Raw genomic sequence first — 19,964 nt, 5'->3', positions numbered from 1 at the left:
TTCATTATTCATTATTCATTATTCATTATTCATTATTCATTATTCATTATTCATTATTCATTATTCATTATTCATTATTCATTATTCATTATTCATTATTCATTATTCATTATTCATTATTCATTATTCATTATTCATTATTCATTATTCATTATTCATTATTCATTATTCATTATTCATTATTCATTATTCATTATTCATTATTCATTATTCATTATTCATTATTCATTATTCATTATTCATTATTCATTATTCATTATTCATTATTCATTATTCATTATTCATTATTCATTATTCATTATTCATTATTCATTATTCATTATTCATTATTCATTATTCATTATTCATTATTCATTATTCATTATTCATTATTCATTATTCATTATTCATTATTCATTATTCATTATTCATTATTCATTATTCATTATTCATTATTCATTATTCATTATTCATTATTCATTATTCATTATTCATTATTCATTATTCATTATTCATTATTCATTATTCATTATTCATTATTCATTATTCATTATTCATTATTCATTATTCATTATTCATTATTCATTATTCATTATTCATTATTCATTATTCATTATTCATTATTCATTATTCATTATTCATTATTCATTATTCATTATTCATTATTCATTATTCATTATTCATTATTCATTATTCATTATTCATTATTCATTATTCATTATTCATTATTCATTATTCATTATTCATTATTCATTATTCATTATTCATTATTCATTATTCATTATTCATTATTCATTATTCATTATTCATTATTCATTATTCATTATTCATTATTCATTATTCATTATTCATTATTCATTATTCATTATTCATTATTCATTATTCATTATTCATTATTCATTATTCATTATTCATTATTCATTATTCATTATTCATTATTCATTATTCATTATTCATTATTCATTATTCATTATTCATTATTCATTATTCATTATTCATTATTCATTATTCATTATTCATTATTCATTATTCATTATTCATTATTCATTATTCATTATTCATTATTCATTATTCATTATTCATTATTCATTATTCATTATTCATTATTCATTATTCATTATTCATTATTCATTATTCATTATTCATTATTCATTATTCATTATTCATTATTCATTATTCATTATTCATTATTCATTATTCATTATTCATTATTCATTATTCATTATTCATTATTCATTATTCATTATTCATTATTCATTATTCATTATTCATTATTCATTATTCATTATTCATTATTCATTATTCATTATTCATTATTCATTATTCATTATTCATTATTCATTATTCATTATTCATTATTCATTATTCATTATTCATTATTCATTATTCATTATTCATTATTCATTATTCATTATTCATTATTCATTATTCATTATTCATTATTCATTATTCATTATTCATTATTCATTATTCATTATTCATTATTCATTATTCATTATTCATTATTCATTATTCATTATTCATTATTCATTATTCATTATTCATTATTCATTATTCATTATTCATTATTCATTATTCATTATTCATTATTCATTATTCATTATTCATTATTCATTATTCATTATTCATTATTCATTATTAATTATTCATTATTCATTATTCATTATTCATTATTCATTATTCATTATTCATTATTCATTATTCATTATTCATTATTCATTATTCATTATTCATTATTCATTATTTATTATTCATTATTCATTATTCATTATTCATTATTCATTATTCATTATTCATTATTCATTATTCATTATTCATTATTCATTATTCATTATTCATTATTCATTATTCATTATTCATTATTCATTATTCATTATTCATTATTCATTATTCATTATTCATTATTCATTATTCATTATTCATTATTCATTATTCATTATTCATTATTCATTATTCATTATTCATTATTCATTATTCATTATTCATTATTCATTATTCATTATTCATTATTCATTATTCATTATTCATTATTCATTATTCATTATTCATTATTCATTATTCATTATTCATTATTCATTATTCATTATTCATTATTCATTATTCATTATTCGTTATTCATTAATCATTAATCATTATTCATTATTCATTATTCAATATTCATTATTCATTATTCATTATTCATTATTCATTATTCATTATTCATTATTCATTATTCATTATTCATTATTCATTATTCATTATTCATTATTCATTATTCATTATTCATTATTCATTATTCATTATTCATTATTCATTATTCATTATTCATTATTCATTATTCATTATTCATTATTCATTATTCATTATTCATTATTCATTATTCATTATTCATTATTCATTATTCATTATTCATTATTCATTATTCATTATTCATTATTCATTATTCATTATTCATTATTCATTATTCATTATTCATTATTCATCATTCGTCCCGCGTAAAAAAAATCCGCGTAAAAAAAACTGCCGTAATTCGAAAATCCGCGTAAAAACAAACCGCGTTTATTCGAAAATCCGCGTAAAAAAAACTCGTTCATTCGAAAATCCACTTAAAAAACCCCAAAATTCGATAATCCACGTAAAAAATCCATTTTAATTAAAAAATTCGCGCAAAAAAGCACGTTTCTAAAAAAACTCGTAAGAACCATGATTATTTAAAAATTTGCGTACAATGATAGTTTATTTTTATGATAAAAAAAATCAATTAGATTAATAGAATAGTAGAGTATAGTAAGGCTTATTTGACAGTGTGGAATTCAGATCGTCTCATGTCTCAAGTCTCATGTTCCATGTCTCAGGTCTCATGTCTTATGTCTCATATCTCATGTCTCATGTCTCATGTCTCATGTCTCAGGTCTCATGTCTCAGGTCTCATGTCTTAGGTCTTATGTCTCATGTCTCATGTCTCAGGTCTCAGGTCTCATGTCTCATGTCTCATGTCTCATGTCTCATGTCTCATGTCTCATGTCTCATGTCTCATGTCTCATGTCTCAAGTCTCGATTCTCATGTCTCATGTCTCCTGTCTCGATTCTCATGTCTCATGTCTCCTGTCTCAGATCTCAAGTCTCAGGTCTTAGGTCTCATGTCTCATGTCTCAGGTCTCAGGTCTCAGGTCTCAAGTCTCAGGTCTCAGGTCTAAGATCTTATGTATCACGTTCTTAGTCTTAGAGCTAAGATTTTCACAACTACAAAAAGTGTTTTCCTTTGAAAAAGTCTTAGAATATTTTCTCTCAAAAACCGCGTTCATTCGAAAATCCACGTAAAAAAAACCGCGTTAATTCGAAAATCCGCGTTGAAAAAGCCGCGTTAAAAAAACCGCGTAAAAAAACCATGTAAAAAAAATCGCGTAAAAAAAACCTCAGTGTATTATTTTTTTTTGTTCATATTCGATTCATCTCCGCAAAAATATGAAAAAAGGATTGCATCTTGACATTTGCGACGGAATTTATTTGTAATTTCAAGTAAATCTCAGCGTTGGCCACGTTTTTCATCAAATTTAGTCAATTCTTGGCCGCTGTTCAAGTTGGCGGTGGTATGCGCCGAATTATATTACGTTTTTCAGAAGTTTGAATAAACTTGTTCGTTTTGTTATTTTGCCAGAATTTCAACAGTTGGGTCTTCCGGCACCTTTCTTCGTTTTCCTCGTTTGGGGCACTAACGTTTTTTGAAGGGGGATGGAGCTCAGTGTGTTAATAGTTGTGTTTTTTAAATTAATTTACTATTGTTTTTAATGCATGTAAAACTTTAACAAATGTTCTCTAGTAAAATTACCAGTTTTTTTTAACATCCATTTCAAACACTTATTTCGTTAAAACACCAGTGAAACGAGAATGAAAATGTAAATCAAGAGTAAATAATCAACTTGAATAGGGCCGAAGACTTACATGCGATGACCAATATTCATTCATGTAAATACCAGATTCCCATCTTGCATGTAAAATTTCGTGGATATTTTTAAGCGTTTGCTGACTCCAGCAAAATACGAAAACTTTTAGAAGTCTGTTTTGGGTTGTTTTTAACGATTATTGAGCATATTTTTTTGTAAGTGTATTAGCTCGAACCTTCATCTGTCAATAAAAATTTTCAACAGTTGTCTTACACTGCAGTGCACTGGCTTCTTTGCAAGTTTAGCATTTACTAGGATGAAAATATTCATTTGAATGGAAATAATTTGAAATATTTGCAGCAAATAAATGCATTTGAATTTTTTGATGTATTTAAACTCAGATCAACGTAAACAGCAGAAAGACTTGTATCGAGCGGAAAACAGTCGACTGATACCAACTCCAAGTCATCGAATATGTTTAGTATACTAAACTCGCCGATGCTCATGCCATTTCCCGATGCTCCTCGAACGAAATTAATTGAAGCTCAATAATTAATTTCTCAATTTGCGGACATTTGGATGGGCCTCTTGAGTGAGCCCTTCTATCAATTAGCCGACGGTATGTGACCATTCAAGGGGAAACGGCCAGAGCTCTCTAACTGGAGTGGTTTCCGGAATCTAACTGCCCTGGCCATTGCATTTGGTGATAGACGATGGGGCTAGAATCGCGAGAATGGCAATCAACCGGATCAGTGGTCGATAAGATATACATGAGTTTAAATTAGCAGACTCGATTGGCTCTTTCGGGAAGCGGAGATCAATTGCTTGTTTTATTCAGATTGTTTAAAGATGAAAATCGAAAGAGATTATTATGCACATTCGGAATTTAACTAAATTTACCATTGATTTTCCCAAAATGAAACGAAAATTCCATTCCATAGCTCTCAGCTCTTCAGTCAAAACATTCCCGAGTCCTATAAATTATCAAGACGAAACTGGATAGCTCAGCGAAAAAAAGTAATGCAACATTATTCAGCACATCAGCGTCACAATTCTTTCTGTCTGGCATTCGTTGTACAGTTTTTCATCATATGGTGAAATTTTGGCTCCCAGCTTTACTAATGCTATTCTCCTACTATTATATTGTTATGTTCAAAATGTTGCCAGCAGCTAGCTTGTTCACAAAATTCTGTTGCCCAAAAAAAGCCCGAATGAAAAACGGGGAACGCCGCGCATCGTAAAGTTGGATATAATTTTGAAACTGCAAAACGAAAGTCAAGCACGTCGTTATATTTTCTGGCTTACGTTAACCCTTTGTTATGATGTAAATAGCGTGAAAATTAAGGCAAGAAGAATTACTGGATTTGATCGTGGAATGTTACAATCATCAATATAAAATTATGTTGGAAATTGTAATTTTTTTGTCAAGAATATGGTTATTTTTTTTAAATTTCTTTTCTTCAACAAACGTTTGATGCTGATTGAGTTTTGATTCGAAATCAATAACATACACGTTTTACTTTGTCCAAAAAGTTCCAAACGGTTGTTGAATTTGTTGAACGGTTGTTAACTTTGGTTGGTTGGCAGCAGATCGTGGCCTAGATAATAGCATCCTTGTCTTCTAAGCCATTGGTTGGGGGGAGGGGGGCTTTCGGCTGCAAATTTTTTTTTATAACATTTTTCATTAAAAAATGCAAAGAGTAGTAAAAAAGTGATATTAAGGGTATCACATCATTCGGGTCAAGTTTTTTTTTATCAAAATTTATCTGAGTTTAAAATTCTCATGTACTTTCGAAATATGCCCTTAAAGTTTTCAGTTATTTTATTTTTTATTGTTTATTTGATCCAAAATCATCTGACATATTTAGGTGTCTTAATGACCTACTTAATATTATTTGTACATTACATGATATTTTTCCTAATTTCTTAGTTGGTCACTTAAGTCAGATTCCATACGGCGTTTGAAAGTTGAAGTGGAAACGCTGAAGTCGAAGACAGCATAATAACGTAGAACGCATATTTTTGCGGAACGGAGAGGGTCGTTACTGCCATATCGCGTACTTCTAGGCTCCAGGGAGAGCAAGTTTCTATTACGTAGGGTTCTTTCTGGAGCATAAATATTACAGCGAGATAGAAGCCAGGAGCAGTCAATTTCGTTCCGAAGAATTTTTGCTACAAACAGCGATTGACCGATGGAACGACGATTCGACAGCGTATGAAGTCCAAGCAGAGCACAACGATGAGCGTATGGCGGTAGGTTTAAAGGATTCTCCTAAGGCAGCTCACGAAGAGCATAACGAACGAACCGACGTTGAATTGCTTCAAAACGCGCTGTCCATGAAGCTTCAAAAGGCCACCATACTAGGTTCGCAGATTCCAATGTTGATCGCACCAGGCAACAATACAGAGCTTGCAAGCAGAGTGGATCAGTGAATTCTTTACTCAAACGTATAATAAATCCAAGCATTCGGTTAGCCTTCTCGAGTACCTCAGAGTAATGCCGCTTAGAAACCATTTGACTGTCCAACAAAACGCAAAGATCCTTTATCTCCTCAACACGATGCAACTGCTCGCCCAGAATATCGTAATTATGAATGAATGGATTTTTCCTACGCCCAAACGTGATAATACAGCACTTCGTAACACTCAAAGCTAGTAAATTATTGGCGCACCAGTTTACAACTGTGTCCAAGAAGCGTTGTAATTCATAACAGTCAGCTTTACTGTTAATGACTAAAAATATTTTTAAGTCGTCCTCGTACAGGAGAACTCCACATCCAATGAGCAACAAGTTGATACCATTACAAAACAGCGTAAACAACAAAGGACCCAAATTGTTGCCTTGGGGTACCACAGACTTTGGAATGAAGTCAGAAGATTCAGCTCAACCAATTTTCACAGCCAACCGACGATCTCTTAGGTAGCTTCTGATCCACGCACACAATCGTTCGGAAAATCCCAATCGATGCAATTTTTTCAGAAGAATATCGTGGTTTACAGAAACAAATGCCACGGAAAAGTCGGTATATATCGCGTCGATTTGTTTGCCGGCATCCATGTTTGATATGCAAAAGGATGTAAAAACCATCAGGTTTGAAGTTACAGAGCGTTTAGGAAAAAATCCATGCTGGTTCTCAGAGATGCAGTTCCGGCAAGCCGAAAACATGACATCGTTCACGATCCTCTCAAATACTTTCGAGCGGGCAGCTTGCGATGTGACACCACGGTAGTTAAGAACATCTTTTTTGTCACCTTTTTTGTACACTGGGCTCATTAACGATTTTTTTCGGAAGGTAGGACATTTTTGCTGTTCTAGAGACTGAGTGAAAAAGCTTGTCAGAAGTTTCACCAGTAAAGAGCAACACTTTTTCAGTACGCACGCCGGTGTGCTATCCTGTCCGGCTGTCGTGGAGTTTTTCAGATTAATTATTGCCTCTAACACCATTTCCTCGCTTACAGCAAAAACATACAGATTCAGCACATCGATGGGTAATCGTGTTACTGCGGCGTTCAATTGAATAGCGGTTGGCGATTTGACTAAAACAACACTGGCGAAGTGAGTCGCAAAAAGGTCGCATTTTTCGTCAGCTGACATGGCAATACGATCATTTAATTGGAGTACAGCTGGAAGCCTAGACTCTTTCCGTTTGGAGTTTACAAATTTCCAGAACTTTTTTGGATTGCGACGAAGTTCAGTCTGAGTACGATGCACATAACGACGATAGCAAAATCGGTTGTATATCCGGTAACATTTAGTAACCGCGCTCAATTTCATTTTCACGAATGGGCACCTGGAGTTACTAAACTTCCATATCAATTTCGTTCTTGTCTGTTTCAACCGCTTCAAGTTTACCGCCTTTTACCGCTATTGAAGCTTTAAAAAATAAATGAGGGATCTTGTAGGCTTCATTTACTTACTAACTTACTTAATTTAAAGGATCCCGCGTCGATTCCCCGGCGTATAGCGCCGTGTTAAAAGACCTCCACCGCGGACGATCCGGAGCCCGCGTCTTCACTTGGTCCCATTTCGGCGGCTAGGCTTCACTCGCCACAAGTTTCGGGGTCAGCCTCTCCTTCGATGTCCCTCTGGATTAATCTCGTTCTCATCTTTTCGTAGCATGTGCCCAATCCATCTCCACTTACATTCCTGAATCTCGATTTCTAGCGCTCTCTGATAAAACCGGCGATGTAGTTCCTCATTTGAGATCCAGTTGCCAGACCACCAAGCGCGGATGATACTCCCGGAGGCAGCGATTCACAAATACTTGTAGTTTTCGCGTCGTCACCGCACATGTGCACCAAGTTTTACTCCCGTACAACAATACGGATTCGACGTTTAAGTTGAAGATTTTAATTTTCGTTCGTAGAGGGATCTGGCCGGATGTTTCGAAGACTCGCAAAAGCAAATCGGGCCTTTCTGATCCGGGTTTTGATGCCTTCCTTGGTACCAGCGTCAGACGTTATCTGGCTACCAAAATACTGTAGGCACTTTACTTTCTCAACTTGTTGCTCAGTTATCACGAAGTTGCAAGGATTTCCTTTGTTGATTTCCATCGACTTGATCTTTCCGACATTGATGTTGAGACTTGCTGCCTTGGAGCTTTCGGTGATGTCGTTGAGTTTTTGCTGCATGGCTTGGTGTCTTAGGGCGAGCACAACAATATCGTCTACAAGATCAAGTTTGTTCAGTTGGTCCATTGTTAAACGATTCCACGGAAATCTTCGGTTCAAAGCACAGTCGATCGATCCAGTCAGAATATTATCCATTACGATTAGAAAAAGTTGCGGTTATAAGATACATCCCTGTCTCACTTTAGCAGTTATCGGGATTTGTTTGGACAAGACACTATCGTGCAAGACCTTGCACGAAAATGCCTCGTATTATGTTTCGATGAAATGGACTAGTTTCTTTTGGATTCCTCGTCGCCTTAGAGCCGTCCAGACGTGTTCATGGTAAAGTCAGTCAAATGCTTTTTTCTAAATCAACGGTCACCAGCAGAAGAGAGTCCTGGAATTCGTTGGTTTGTTCCAGTATAATTCGTAGCGTTGTGATGTGGTCCACACATGATAATCCGGATCGGAATCCAGCTTGTTGCCGTCGGAGTGTAGCGTCAATTTTCTCCTGGATCCTGTTCAGGATCACTTTGCAGAGTACTTTCAGGGTTGTACAGATCAACGTTATGCCTCGCCAGTTACCGCACTCTTTCAGGTCTCCTTTCTTCGGGACCTTTACGAGGATAACCTGCAAGGGGCCGGGAGTGTTTCAGTATCCCAGATGTCAGCGAAAAGACGGTGCAACATTCGTGCTGACAAGGCAGGGTTGGCTTTCAGCATTTTAACAGGGATGCAATCGATCCTAGGCGCTTTGTTGAATTTCATGCCTTTGATTGCCGCTTCTATTCCAGCCAGCGAGGGCGCTTCCGAGTTAACACCTTCAATGCGATTTATTGTTGGCACTTCGAGGTGCGGGTTCTGTTGGCCATCGCTATTCGTGACTCGTAAGAGTTATTCGAAGTGCTCAGTCCATCGTTTGAACTGATCTGTTCGATCGGTCAATAACTGACCAGCTCGGTCTTCCAGCGGCATTCTAGCATTAATCATTGCACCACTAACGCGGAGAGAAATGTCATAAAGTAATCGAATATCTCCATTGGTGGCTGTTCTTTCTCAATCTTCGCCTAGAGAGTTTGTCCAGGCTCTCTAGTCTTGTCTACAAGCTCGTTTAACTGTCTTTTCCAGCTCCGCATATCGTAAGCGGGTGGATGCTTTGGCTGACCCGGTAGATGTCTGCTCAATTCCGACTGTTGCCTTTCTCTGATCATTGATCATCCTCCAAGTTTCATCCGACATCCATTCACTTCGTCTTCCACAAACTTTACCGAGAGTACCATGGCTCGTCGTGATAAAGGCATTCTTGATTCCTCACCACTGTTTCCCGACTTTTCCGTCTGTCGGCAGTTCCGAGGTCGGGATTCTATCTGTTCAACGTGTGTCCTTTTCACATCTGAATTCTCCATCCGGCGGACGTCGTATTGACACCTGACTTTTTCCTCACGCCGATAGATTCGCGTAACTCTCAGTCGTATCTCGCCGATGGCCAGAAATGCTCCGCCTGAAACAAATGAACAAGTGCAGCTATCACAGAATTGCGTTCGGAAATTCAACAACTTGCTCCGAAATCAATTCGTATCCACATGTGGAACAAATCTACGCCAACGCCGACACCTACACCGCTCAGACGTCCATTGAAGCGAACTCGGGTTCCGGATGCAGTTTCAACTGAACCTCGTCAATTCGGATCAAAACATTCTTCTGGCGATCTAGTTTCAATTCTACTTTGTGAAGACGAAAATCCAAAGTTGTTCTGGATTTATTTATCGCGCATTCAGCCGGAAGTCACTGCAGACGCTGTGAAAGCTATGGTGCAAACCAACCTTGGTGTGGAAGATTCCAATGTGATTAAATTAGTTTCGAGAGCTATTTTTAGATTATATTGTTTAAAGTTGGAATTTCTCCGGATTTCAAACCGAAAGCACTGAATCCTGAATCGTGGTCAAAAGGATTGTATTTCCGAAAACTCATGAATGACAACTCGAAACAGTTACGTGATCCTCAATAATACCAGACACCAGTTAATCTTAGCTTGACACCGGGACGCACCAAGCATGCCAGTTCGAAAATTCTCTTTTCTGGCCAGCAACGACCGTACGTTCCTGCTTCAAGTCGTCCCGTTTATCGGTTAAGTGGTCCAGGTCAGGCTTCCAATTGCCATGCTGTGCAAGTATTCTTCAAACATAAGCTTTTCTCGAAGTCACGCACCTATGCCTTCTAGCCTCACATCGAATCAGTTTTATTTTGGACGTTGCGATGAACAAATTTACAGGGATGCTAACTCTGAACTAGAGTCTGCTGCGAATGTTGCCCTTGATATCTGCGAACCTCAACTGAAAGTTTGAAAGCAGCAATCAAAGCAAGTCGAAAATTCTTTTCCAGCACTGTTCTTGCTCCAAATCGTCGTGTTTATCGGCCAAGTGGGAGGCTTAGAATTGCCATTTCATGGTAAGTATCCTTCGGTTTTCGGCTTAACACCCAGTCACACACCTCTGCCTTCTTTCGCTGCAGCCCGTGCGTCGGGTCGGATTCATTGTGTCCAACACTCTGCAAGGCGAGGGGCGATCGCTAACCTTGCCTTGCAGAGTCCGCCATGGAAACTTTGCTGACGGTGTACGCCTATAATACTAGAATATTCGTGCCTTGAAATAAAAAAGTTCGGAAAGTTTCGTCTCCACATCAGAGCTCGATTATGACATCTACGCTTTCATCGATACCTGGTTTGATGCAACAGTACCATAGGAATGGCTCTAACAGCTGTCACAGTCCGAGTGAAGGAGTGCTCATAGCCGTTCCCAGTAAGTTTAGCTCATCGATAGTCACGATTTGTAATACCAGTAGCATCAAAAATTTGTGGGTAAAAGTGTCCTATGAACAAAATTCACTTTTGATCGGTTTATCGTACCTCCTTCCTAAAAGAAAACAGGATAGCTCAGAATTAGATTTGCGTGTTGAGGCGTTATCAGAAGTAAGATTGAAACAGCCATTATCCGGTTTTTTCCTCGGTGATTTGAATCAATCACAATTATTGTGGGTTCCTAGCGGCAATTCCTAGCAATAACTTGGTGGTTGATTCTGCTTCGGTACTGAATATGGCAAGAGCCACTTTTTTTGGACGACACTTTAATGATTGGACTTCATCAACGAAACCGTGTACAAAACTTTCAAAATTGAACGTTGAATTTGGTTTTTATGGATGTGATAACGTTGTATGTCTATCTGAAGTGGACGCATTCTGCGCAATTATGGACGATGTTTTTGCCAAATCTGTGCCCATGGTTCGACCTCCACTCAGACCTCCTTGGACTAATTCTCGCTTAAAACGATTGAAACAGCTACGCTCGAAATTACTACGAACATTTACTAACTATAGATGCTCCAATTTAAAGATGCTCCCAGACAATACCGAATCTATGATCGATTATGCTATCGCCGCTATGTGGATCGTACTCAAAATGAGCTTTATCGGAATCTAAAAAAGTTTCGGAATTTCGTTGAATCCAAACGGAAGGAATCTGGTCTACCTGCGGAGGTATATTCAGATAATAAAATTGCTAAATCATCTGCTAACAAATGTAATCTTTTCTGAAAGCATTACTCCAGCATATTTTCAATTCAATTGCCAATAGAAGAACGAATTAGCGCAGCCGTCACACGATTGCCTACCGATATGTGTTGATACTCGACGTGTTTGTTGTTAGAGAGGATATGGTTTTCGAGTCTATCAAAAACTCTACCTCAGCCGGACAGGATGGAATACCTGCGTGTGAGTCGAAAAATTGTTGCGCTATTCTTGTTAAGCCCTTGACTTATATTTTCACCACCCTTCAGTCCTGTAACAGCCGGCTCGCTCGGACGACTCTTAGCTTAAAGATCGGCACAATCACATTTATCGGGGTAGACTTACGACCAACGATAAGGGTTGCCAACGAAAGAACTTGGGCTGAACAATCAGAGGGGTTTCGGATAGGCGTTTGACAACAGGACATTTACATTTTACAGTTTATTGGGAATACATATTTATGTGGAAAGGTTTGGGGATTTTACAGCATGGTATTTTGACGGGGCTGACGCTTACAGCAGTGCTCTGCAGTGGGTTCATACCTGGATTAGTGACGGCGTATCTTGGAAGCCTTCCTGGTGGCGTACGTCCACGTGGTGTTGATGAGTATGACACCCTAACCTTCCAGATGGTGTTAAGAAAAGGTCGACTGAATCCTACGAAACTTAGGTATTGTCCGGAAGAGCAGGAGCTAGGCCCTGAATGGCAATTCAGGTCCAAATGGGTCCACCCGGTGGCGGCAAGAAACGACCAGATGTGGCGTGTGGGAAAAAGGGCCTTCGTGGCTTCTCGTCCGGAATAGGGTCCCACGAAACTGCTGGACTGGTTGGCGATGTCCTTTTCTTCTCCGGAAGTCCACGTGGCTTTTGGGGTTAGCCTAGTGGATCGGATTTCGGCGTGATCTAGACCATGACCGACTTGGTACACGGTCCAAACGTTTTTGACCTTTTCGTCTTCACTTCTCTTATATCCAGTGTTGCTGTTTATCGCTTTTTATTGAGCAACTGTTTAATGTCAACTTAAAAAAAAAACCAATGCAGCAAAAAAGGAAAAGGGGTATTGGAGATGGATTGAGGACTTTTCTACAATACTTAAAAAAAACTATTAATGCTTACTTGCCCAGCTCTTATAAACAAAACCCATTGTTACTCTTTTTGGTAACAGTCCTTAAAAACAACATCAGTTTTTGCCACCTGAAAAAGATCTTTCATGAGCCCAATCTTCAAAAAGCGTGATAAGCAGGACTGCTAGAGTTGTGCAATTATCGTGGTATCACAACGCTAGCTGCCTGCTAGAAGGTCCTAGAGTGGATTGCCAACGATGTTATGTTTTCAGCCTGCAGGAACTGGATTTAGGACAAGCAACACAAGTTTTACCAAAACGTTCGGTAACGTCTAAACTGGTAGTATTCACATCATTCTGCATATCTAATATAGATTGTGGCAAACAAGTCGACAAAATTTACACCTGCATCACTGTGGCGTTTAACTCAGTAAATCACTTAATTTTACTCTTAACACTTTCCTTCCCATGGTAGCACAGGTGATCCACAACTTTGCACAGCTCGCATTTGAGCTAGGCGCTTTGGATCAACACCATTTTTTCACCGAATGTAGAGATATGAGTGAAGAAACATTGCACGAAATTTGAAGAAAATCGATTGGCTAGGTTTTGCTTGGCAGATCAAAAGCTGCAAAAAAGCCGGATTTTTTCGAATTAAATCAAGTCGTCGTTTTTTGTTCAATAACTTGATAAGTTTTTATAATTTCCTTCAAATAAAAATACTGACGTGCAGCAGGTTGCTTATGCACGTAGAATCAAATGATGGTTTACTTAGATTTCAACTAAAACATATAAATTTTTGAGTAAGTAAAGTGGATCACTGGTGATACACTGGGAACAAAACGTACTTTTCTTCTAGTGAAGCTTCTTGTCAATACTCATGAAAATCATTTCGTCAAATTAAAAATTCTCTCCAGGATAGTTATTTCATCTGCTTAAATGACACCATGTCTCGAAATATTTGTAAAAGTTCGTGTTTTTCTCGAAAAACGGTATGGTTTTGTTCCTTGCGCAAAGTGTCATGGCGGCCATTGTTCAAGGCAAAAATGAAAATTTCAAATATTTCAATAAATAGACTATCGAGGGATGCGTAAATCAAAGAAGTTTTTTTTACTAAAAAGGATCGTTTTAGTTTGTGATCAATAATGTGATGAAATTCCATGTTTTTGTGCAATTATTTCTTGTTTTTCATTTGCACCCTATGTGTTGTTATCTTCCCAATGGAGCATATATGATCCACCTCAAAACCTAAATTTATCGAATGGATCATTGAAGTAGCCTTAAATTATGCATCTTTCGTTCTAGAACTTAAGTTGTAAATAAATATTTCTATTTTAAAAACGTGAAAAACTTCGTGGGAAGGAAAGGGTTAAAGCTAAAACGCCTAGAATTATCTGAAAGATTTTGTGCATGGATAAGAAGCTATTTAACAAATCGTGGTATTGCTGTTGAATCGGATTCTCTGAAACTTTAGATTTCATTCCGACTCCAGGGATACCACAAGGATGTTATTTGGGCCCTTTATTCTTAACCCTGTTCTGCAATGATATTAACATGCTGCCTTTTAAATGCAGAGTTCTAATGTACGAGGACTATTTGAAAAATTTCCTGATCGAAAACAGTTTCGTAGATTGTGAGATACTACAGCAATACGTTCATAAATTAGTGAACTGGTGTGCTGTCGACGTACTTTCATTGAGCGTTTCTAAGTGCTGTATCATAACATGGAAGCAAGGAACTTCCATTTTTGAACGACTATAATATCCAGGGCAAACTTCTTTATCGTGTTATTCAAATGAAGGACCTTGGCGTTGTTTTGGATAGTTATATGACATTTAAGCAACACTACTGTGCCACACTTGAAAAGACCTACCAAATGCTGGGATTTGTCATTCGTTTGAGTAAAAAATTTTTAGATTCTGATTGCTTACGAGCTCTATATTGCTTCCAGGTCCGTTCAATATTAGAATCTGCAAAACTGGTGTTGTGGTCATTTCAAACTGTAACGCGTTTTAAAGCGGTTCAACGAAAATTTGCGCTGAAATATTTCATTGTATATTTATTCTCGTTTTTAATTGGCTATGCTAGTTTTTCTAATTATCACCACCCTCAAGTTCAGAAAAGAGGGTGCATTAAATAACACCTGTGGAACAGCATTTGAAGGGTTAAACATTACTACTGATCGTGTGGGCTATTTTTTCGCCCACACGAAGTTTTCCCCGCGGAACAACGAAGACGAGCAGCGGCGGTGTGGGATTATACGACGTGAGTGCTTTTATGAAATGCAATATTTTTGCATGCACCTGACAGGGCCCACCGGATGATTCCATACACCTAGCGAGCTAGCCAGCCATATTGCCGGCCTCCGGATAGAAATAGACCTGAGATAGAGAGAGAGAGGGAAAGCAAGGTGCTTGCTGCTATACATTCATGGCACGGCCATGAAGGAGCTGCTCCACGCGAAACTTGACGTGCCATCTCAGAAAACGGAAAATTTGACACGTGAAGTAGATAAATGTTTGAGGATTCAGTGAGTTTGAAGCTCCTTTTACCCCGGACAGCTTCCTAGGAGTGGCAAGGTTTGTTTGGTTTGGATTTACAGGGCAGCATAAACTGTGATGGAGAAGACTTTTGTGCGAAGATGGCATAATTTCAGAGAAAGAAATATTTCTGGTATTTCGAGAATGATGAGCATCTTCCCTGATGAACTTTGAATAAAACATGTAAAACAAAATTTTATTAATCTTATGTTTGATAATGAAAGTATGTGTCTCTCACTAGGTCAATTTCACTTCAATTTGAAATTATCTTAACTTATAATCAATCAAGAATAAAATCTAAAAAGTTTGAACTCGTGTGGTCCCAACATTAGCAACAATTTTGAACAAAATAATGAAATATTATCTCCTTCCAAAATCAATCACTTCTCAGTCAACTTTTAACATTGTTAAAATGATGATTACACGCACCAACTCAAATGTGTATCATTCCTTTTTAGTCCTACAGCAGCCGCCTTCAAAAATTCGCAAAGAAACATCTTTACCGATCAAGTTTCCAAAAAGCCTTTGCGTCGCACGAAAACGACGACTCAAAATCAACAAAAGTATCTAGCGAGAGAAGAAGCAACGAAAAAATTGAGTACCTCCTAAGACTCTTCAATTTGAAAATGTTTGCAAAGTGGAAAACTTTTGCCCTTTCATTGCCGTTGATTGATTCTCGGTATGTGTGGCGCTGCTACTCAATCAGCGAAAAGTTCGGCGGTATTCCATCTTCATGAGTTTTTTTCCCTAAAAAAATCGAATAGGTAGCATTCCTAGAGAGCGCTATGCGTTCAGGAAATTCCTCTTCAAGTGTTGCTAAAAGCAAAACGTAAAACATCCACAATGACAGCGGAAAAAAATTTGCCACGCTTTTTATCAGCCGAAGGTGTTTTCGGGGGAGCCTATTGAATCGTGAAATAAAGTCTAAATGGAACTCTGGCAACTGGAGGAGTTCACTGGAGAGGATTCGATGACATCCGTGGGTTATCAACGATCAGATAACGACTTTGGGGCTGCTCCGAGTTGAATAACTTTTTTCATCGCCCCCCTGGATTCTAGAAGTGTTGGCTGACTGGAGTGAGGTTAATGTGTTTCGATTGCTGTTTTTGGCTTACCGCTGCAAAGTTTTTGAGTAGCTTTAGCCTCTGAACATTGCGTTTCGAAATTGATTGTTGATGTTCATCTGTTAATTTTTTGTCGAGGTGAATTTATCAAATTTATCCAATCTTCTGTCAAAACTCTGTTGAAGCAAAAAATCAGCCCAAGTTGGAAAATTATAGCTGATAAACTTTTTGATTTCAAATGATGATTTCCTAACTTATTATAATGTACATGTAATTTAAGCTTTGATACCTGTTTTTATTGGCAAATAAAATTAATTATAAGTAAATATAATTGATTTTATTTGTTCCGATACCGGGCCTAGACTGGTTAAAAATTTAACAACGGTTTTGGGATCAAGAATTTGACATAAGGCTGAAGCAAAACAAGATCAAAATGTCTGGGAATAATTTTGGAGAAGATACTTTTTTGTTTAAAAAAAATCATGCAACCTTACCATTACACGGGGAAACTGCATCTTTGGTGGCTCAGTGTGAATAGCTGAATTCATGATGATTTTGGTATCCTGATTTGAACATTTGTCAGATGTTGTCTATCCTCTCAAGTTTTAGTGATATGATGTTTGTAAATTAAAAATACAGCAAAACAAAGCCAAAGGTTTGGTGACTGACTTTTACCTATGATTTTTTGTCCAACAGTGCACGAATACAAAAAAAAATTAAGCAAATTATGTTTGTAACTATATAATTATTCATTTTTAAGTACTTTTTCAAATCTTAATTTTATTAAATTGGTCCTGCACCTTAAAACGTGATCTAAATCCGCTTTCATTGATGGTTATAATCTTTGAATTTGATTAAGAGTTTGGAAGGATTAACTTGGTTGATTTGGGCATAAAATAAATTTTTTTTTGGAGAGTCTTCCATTTCTTAAAAAAAAACTTATTCTATACTTAAATCAAATAAGCCCAACCTTCCAAACTATTTTGAAAATCAAAGATTTTAACCTTTGATAAAAATAAGTAAAATTTTCAAAAAAAAAATAGGAGATAAAAATCATCAGATTTTTGGTTCAAATTTTCTTAATGCAACCTGAACCAAATAAACGATTTTAGTTTAAAATTTGGTTTTAAAAAAACTGCAATATTAACACATTGTGGACCAAATATGAGTTATCTCGTTGTTCGCTTGCCGCTAGTATGCTTTATTAAAAAGCATAATTCAAACGTTATGAATCTAATAATGAAACCTCATTCTACAAAATTTAACACAACACTTCCCATTACTCAAATATCTGTACTAAATTCACAGAATTTTGATTATTGATTTCTGAAACATAAAATGCCGAATTTGGGTGTCCCTAACGTGTTAATAATGTTAAACAATACACGGGGAAAATATAGAATTTTGGGCAGATTTGTTAGGTGAAGATGTTTCTTCAACAGCAAATATTTTTCATCAAGAATCAATTCCATAATAAAAATCCGGTGGATGCTTTTTTTTAAATGAAATTTGGATTTTTTTTCTGATAAAACAAAAAACTCAAATTCTACCTTTTTTTTGTGATTTTCAACTAAATACTGTTAAAAAACTATTTTTTTTAAAATTGGAAATTTGGAAATTGAATTGACAAGCCATCTTAACACATTAAGGACCGCGAAGAAATATATGACGAGAAACACCGAAATTCGGCATTCTATATCTCAGAAACCACTGGACCAACTCTTACAAATTTAGCATTTTTAAGTTACAGCAAATGTCGTGTTCAATTTTGTCCAATAAAATTAAACACTTAAATTCAGTCCATTTGAGTTATACTTCGAAGTTTAGCACACTATTGGCAAGCGAAAAAAACGAGATATCTCATATTTGGTCTGCAATGAGTTAAGTTCATGATCTCTTGAATTCCTCAACAATTGATGTCGATTGAAAGATTTATCTACAAGCTAAATAACCTATTTCTGACTTTTGAATCTGCATTCTGAATCTAAATTTTGAACCTGAATTCAAAAATTGGGCTTTGAATCTGTATCCGATTTTTCATACGATTCCCAAATCTTAATACAGATCGGAATTTTATGAGCCAAGGTTTAGAGACCTCATTCATGAATCTGTTGTTTGAATTCTGTAGATCAGGTTTAATCTTAATTCAATATTAAAATTATAAATTTTTAATCTGTATTTTGAACCAGAATTAAAATATGAATGTAAAAGATCTAAATTTGACTTTTCAACTTTGGATTTTCTGAATTTGGGATGAGGATAAAGTTTAAAAGCTTCGAATTTGAATATTAAACAAAATTTCTCTATTTTCATATTCGGAAAGCAATTATCAAAATATTGAAAATGCATTTAATCTCGAAAAACATTGGTATGAAATGCAAAACCAAATTTTAACAAGGATTTCAAAGCAGCTTTTCATTTCTGATTTCTTATGATTATTCAAACTGAAAATGAGAATCCTGCCTGAACTGGATACAGAATCCAAAAAACGAAAAGAGGAATGTTCTATGGGAATGGGAATTATGGAATCAGAACCTCCGAAGTGGGTTTAATTTTATTCAAAATTTAATAGTCAGACCTGAATTTCGATGAACAAGTGTGTAAGTTTTGAAAAAGTGTAGCAGAATTTGGGACTTGGGTTGGGTTTTTGAGGTTTTGGCATTAGTTCTAGTCTAGATTGATAATATTGATTAACTTTACTCTATTGTCATAATTTGGTTCTGAATTTTAAATTTTGAGTGTAGAGTAGAATACTAAACCCCACACAGAAAATTTATATTTTCTATTTTATAAATTTGGTGAAAATTTTCGAACTCAGAATTTATTAAAAATCCAATATTTTGAAAGTGGACTTTATTCAAAGATTGCGTTCGCGGAACCTCTAAACATGATTTTTTTAGTCGGCCCCAAACGAAAGTTTGTTTTCCACATCCTTATCTACCATTTGAAGGATGAGCCCACAGATTCCCAGAAATTAGGCAATTTCGGGAAACCCTACTGCACAATCAGACAGCTCGCCAGCCAGGAAGAAAGAACCTCAATGCACTTTTTGTGAATTTGTGAATCCCGTTTTGAGTTCTATTGTACCCTTATTGTGACTCAACTCCTTTACTACGTACCTATATATAAAACGGCTGGTAAACGGTGGATAATGTGCAACACGAGACCCCATAGTGGTCATATCACCTCTTATTCACAACTCCTATCTCTACCTCCCCGCGGTGCCGGCTGGGGTGCGAGTAACCTAAGCGGAGATCGGGTACCCAACCCCGGTAGATGCTTT

The sequence above is a fragment of the Uranotaenia lowii genome, chromosome 3 (genome assembly GCF_029784155.1).
Source record: "Uranotaenia lowii strain MFRU-FL chromosome 3, ASM2978415v1, whole genome shotgun sequence".
Lineage (NCBI taxonomy): Eukaryota > Metazoa > Arthropoda > Insecta > Diptera > Culicidae > Uranotaenia > Uranotaenia lowii.
The sequence above is the reverse complement of the archived record's forward strand: the minus strand, read 5'-3'. Positions refer to the sequence as shown.